Genomic DNA, 5,000 nt, shown 5'->3' with positions numbered 1-5,000 from the left:
GTCGGATGCGGAGCATCTGGCTGGGAAGCGCCTGCTCCTAGGACACACCTCCTGTTGGGTGTGGGAGGTCCCGAAAGCGTCGCTGGAGGAGAAGCGGTGCTTCCGATGTTTGGAGCGCGGCCACTTCGCCGGGCAGTGCTCGGGAGAGGACCGCAGCAAAGCGTGTATCCGGTGTGGCGCGGAAGGCCACAAGGCAGCGAGCTGCACTGGCGAGGCTCGCTGTTTGAAGTGTGGCGGCCCGCACTCGATTGCCGCAGCTTCGTGCAAAGCTGCAGCCACACGATGATGATAGAAGTGCTCCAGATAAATATCGGTAAGAGCAGGAGCGCTCAGGATCTTGCGCTCCAGCGGATGAGGGAGGAGGGAGCAGACGTGATGCTCATCACGGAGCTCTATGCTGTGCCGGCCAACAATGGGAACTGGGCATCCGACGACGCACTGAAGGCCGCGATCGTCACCAGTGGCCAACGGTTTCCCATACAGCGGGTGAGGAGCGTGCAGCATCCGGGCATCGTAGCTGCCGAGGTGGCGGGCATCGTTGTCATCTGCTGCTATATTCCGCCATCGATCGGCCTCCCGGAGTTCGAGCAGCAGATGGACCGGCTGGAGGTACTTGCGCGAGGCCACCCTTGCGTGCTGATAGCTGGTGACTTCAACGCGTGGCATGGGGCCTGGGGGAGCGAGCGGGCCAACCTTAAGGGTGAGGCGCTCCTTCAGACGGTTACCAGCCTAGGATTGGAGGTGCTCAACCGCGGCACGGAGCCGACATTCCTGGGGAACGGTGTGGCTCGGCCCAGCAGAGTGGACGTCGCCTTCGCGAGTCCAACGCTCTGCCGATCGGATGGAGCAGCGGAGGACATCAGCTCCTGGCGGACGCTAGACCGCTACTCCTATAGCGACCACCGCTATATTCGGTTTGCGGTCGGGCAACAGCATCGTACAGGTCAGCGGCCCGGACGGGGCATTCATCAGCAGGAAGGTGTCGAAGTACGGGAGGCGGGTACTCGCTGGCGAACTCGCCAGTTTTGCCCCCGTACTTTCGAGCTGGCACTTGAGGCGACCCGTTTTGCCGATCGGGTGACCGATGCGGCAAGCCTGGGGATGGTGCTTACGGAGGCCTGCGACGCTACCATGGCGAGGATTGGGCAGTCGCAGCAGCAGAGGAGGAACTGCAACACATATTGGTGGACTCCGGATATCGAGGAGCTGACCGAGCGCTGCCGGTTGGCTCGGGAGCGACAGTTATTGGCCCTCGACGAGACGTCCGCCGAACTGGCTTCAGAGGAACATCAGGAGGCGCGTGCTGCCTTAAGGGTGGCAATTAAGGCCAGCAAGCAGCGCCAGTTCGATGAGTGGCTGCAGGCCCTGGCTGCAGATGAGACGGGACAGTGGTTCCGGCAAGTGCTTCTTCGGTTTCGGGGCAGCTGGACGGCGCGTGAACGCGATCCAGCGGTGTTGCAGCGGATCGTCGAGGAGCTGTTTCCGGAGCATCCCCCGGTCGAGTGGCCGGACGTCACGCCTTCGGAAGGGGACACTCCGGTCCGTCCGATCAGCTGCGCGGAGCTCCAGGCGATAGCGAGCGAGCTGCATCCGCGGAAGGCGCCTGGCCTCGATGGAGTACCGAACGCTGCGGTAACGGCTGCCATCCGGAAGTATCCGGAGCCATTCGCTGGTGTCTACCAGCGCTGCTTGGACACCGGCGAAATACCACGCGAATGGAAAAGGCAGAAGCTGGTGCTGTTGCCTAAGCCGGGTAAGCCGCCGGGCGAAGCCTCGTCCTGCCGCCCGATCTGCTTGATCGACAATCCGGCGAAGGTCTTCGAGAGGACTACGCTGGACAGACTCAACGAGCACCTGGAGGATCCGGAGGCACCTCGGCTGGCCGAGAACCAGTTCGGTTTCCGGAAGCAGCGGAGCACCCTGCAGGCGATCCAGCTGGTGGTGGAAGCAGGCGAGCGCGCGATGTCCTACGGACGGACTAACAACCGGGATAAGCGCTGTCTGCTGGTTGTGGCGTTGGACGTCAGAAACGCCTTTAACACCGCCAGCTGGCAGGCGATAGCGATGGCCCTGCGTGAGAAGGAGGTTCCAGCGCAGCTGCAACTCCTGCTCCGCGACTATTTCACCGACAGGGAGCTGGTGTACGACACCCACGACGGCCCGGTGTCACGTCGGGTGACGGCAGGCGTTCCACAGGGGTCAATCCTTGGCCCGACTCTGTGGAACGTTATGTACGACGGCGTTCTGCGGATCCAGCTCCCTGAAGGGGCCACCATCGTCGGCTTTGCCGATGACATCGCCATCCTGGCCGAGGGCTGCACACCCGAGGAGTCGGCGACGGTCGCGGAGGCTGCGATCGACGCGGTGATGGGGTGGCTCGAGGCACGTCACCTTAGTCTCGCCCCCCACAAAACCGAGGTGGTTCTGATATCGAGTCTGCGTCGAGGACGTTTGGAAATTCCTGTGCGCGTCGGCGAAGTGGTCTGCACGTCAAAGCGATCGATACGCTACCTGGGGGTACAACTCCACGAGAAACTCTCGTGGAAACCGCACGTGGAAGCGGCCGCGGACAAGGCCCTCCGTGCGGTGGCGGTGGTTACCTCGGTGATGAGGAACCACAGCGGCCCCCAGGTGGCCAAGCGGCGGTTGCTGGCAGGAGTCGCTGAGTCGGTGATCCGGTACGCCTCGCCCATCTGGGCTAAGGCGACAGACATGCAGTGGTGCCGAAGACGACTGGCCCAGGTCCAGAAGCCACTGGCACGTGGGGTATCGAGTTCGTTCCGCTCGGTATCCTACGAGGTGTCAGTGGTGATGGCTGGTTTGGTGCCGTACTGGCTGGTCGTCAACGAGGACGCAAGGTGCCATAGCAGGCTGCTGGTCGAGCCTGGCGCCAGCAGGAAGGAGGTACGAGCGGCGGAGCGAGCAGCCACGATGCTGCAATGGCAGGACGCCTGGGACCGTGCGGCGGCAACACCATCGGCCAGCCGCTACTTGACGTGGGCGCACGGGATGATTCCCGACCTGCACCGGTGGACGGGACGAAAGCACGGGAAGGTGGACTTCCACCTTTCGCAGGTGCTCTCCGGACACGGATTCTTCCGGGAGTACCTGCACGTCTGCGGCTTCGCTTCGTCTCCGGAGTGTCCACGGTGCGTGGGGTCGGTCGAGTCGGTGGCCCACGTCTTGTTCGAGTGCCCCGTGTTTGAGGAGATCCGACGTGAGCTGCTGGGCTGGGGGACACCCGAGTCGGTCCAGCTTAACAACATCGCAGAGAAGCTGCTGGAGAGTGCGGAGTGGTGGGACCGCATTCAGAAAGCAGCAAAGACCATCACCACAGTGCTTCAACAGCTGTGGCGCGATGAGGAAGCGCTCACCAATGGTCGAACGGAAGCGGCTTTCGCCGAGGACGAGGAAGTGGTCCTCGAAAGTGTGGCCGCACTCTTCGGTGAGGAGATGGACGACGTCATCATCGAAGACATCACGCGGCGCGTGAACGAGTCGCGAGCAGCGCGTCAGCGATCTGCCCGCAACCGACGGCTTCGCGGCAGAGCGGAGGATCGGGCGCGAGTGCGACTGGCTGCGGACGTCGCAGCAGCACTGGCCGCCCGAGATGACGAGATACTGCGGACGGCAGTAGAGGCGGAGCGAGCGGGCCTAGCTCCTCCTCCCATACCTAGGCGTAGCAGAGGGGGACCACCTTCCCCTGAAACGGTTAGAATTCGCCATGAGCGGCGTCTATTCATGCAGCGCGCATGGCGAGCTCGGGTCCAGGCTGAGGGACCCTCGACGACGCGCCGCCGTCGGACCGCGCCTACGGAGGCGGACCTGATAAGGTCTCGGCGGAACAGACGCGAAAACGAAAGGCGCCGTCGTGCTTTGGCTGCAGGCCGACGATGGACACCCGCGGAGGAGGCTGCCGCCAGCGAGGCGGAATGGTCAGATCGATAGATGTCGGGTTGACTTCTTGAGATCTCCGAGAGGGGAAAGAATGAGTGAGTCACGCGGACTAAGCAAGCGTACGCCTTTAATATGCGGTTAAGATACGATTCAATTTAATAAAGAAATAGGGAAGAGACATCCGAAAGGGTTCGTAATGACGCATGACAAATCCCTGGCGGGCGACGTCGTGCGTCAAGAGCGTGGGTTTATGCTATTGTTTGTTAGAACATAATGTTTATGAACAATAAAACCTGCATTTGTTAAAAAAAAAAAAAAAAAAAAAAAAAAAAAAAACGAAGTGGAGCTTGCGGCTTAATTTGACTCAACACGGGAAAATTTACCAGGTCCGAACTTATCGAGGTAAGACAGATTGAGAGCTCTTTCTCAAATTTAAGGGTAGTGGTGCATGGCCGTTCTTAGTTCGTGGAATGATTTGTCTGGTTAATTCCGATAACGAACGCGACTCAAACAAGCTAACTAGAACGCTGTCAGCAGTGCACCTCCGGGCGCACCTGACGTCAAGGCCGGCGGCCCCTTCACGGGCGGTCGTCGGCCACGTTTGCCCTGCTTAGCGGGACAACTTGTGTTTAGCAAGGTGAGAATGAGCGATAACAGGTCCGTGATGCCCTTAGATGTTCTGGGCTGCACGCGTGCTACAATGTGAGCAGCAGCGTGTTCTCGCCAATTGGCGCCCCCATTCCGAGAGGAACGGGAAATCACCCAAATGCTCATTTAGTTGGGATTGGGGACTGCAACGGTCCCCATGAACCTGGAATTTCTAGTAAGTGCTAGTCATTAGCTAGCGCTGATTACGTCCCTGCCCTTTGTACACACCGCCCGTCGCTACTACCGATGGATTATTTAGTGAGGTCTCTGGAGGCACACCTTCCGCGGTTCCTTCGTGAGCTGCAGCTGGCATGGCCGAAGTTGACCGAACTTGATGATTTAGAGGAAGTAAAAGTCGTAACAAGGTTTCCGTAGGTGAACCTGCGGAAGGATCATTACCGATCAATACATATATGTTGTTGTGTGAGTTGGTTAGAGAGATAGAGAAACACGGT

The 5,000-nt window shown here is 60.1% G+C and overlaps 1 protein-coding gene across 1 annotated transcript in view; it reads right to left on the bottom strand.

Annotated features, from left to right (window-relative positions):
- LOC128309014 (adenylate cyclase, terminal-differentiation specific-like) overlaps positions 1–5,000 on the bottom strand; it is a gene marked incomplete at its 3' end in the record, with an annotated part of 135,086 nt that overhangs the window by 71,177 nt on the left and 58,909 nt on the right. The gene's annotated exons all lie outside the window — the stretch shown is intronic.

This window comes from Anopheles moucheti (genome assembly GCF_943734755.1).
Source record: "Anopheles moucheti chromosome X unlocalized genomic scaffold, idAnoMoucSN_F20_07 X_unloc_8, whole genome shotgun sequence".
NCBI lineage: Eukaryota > Metazoa > Arthropoda > Insecta > Diptera > Culicidae > Anopheles > Anopheles moucheti.
Note: the sequence above shows the minus strand (reverse complement) of the source record. Positions and strands in the feature narration are given on the sequence as shown.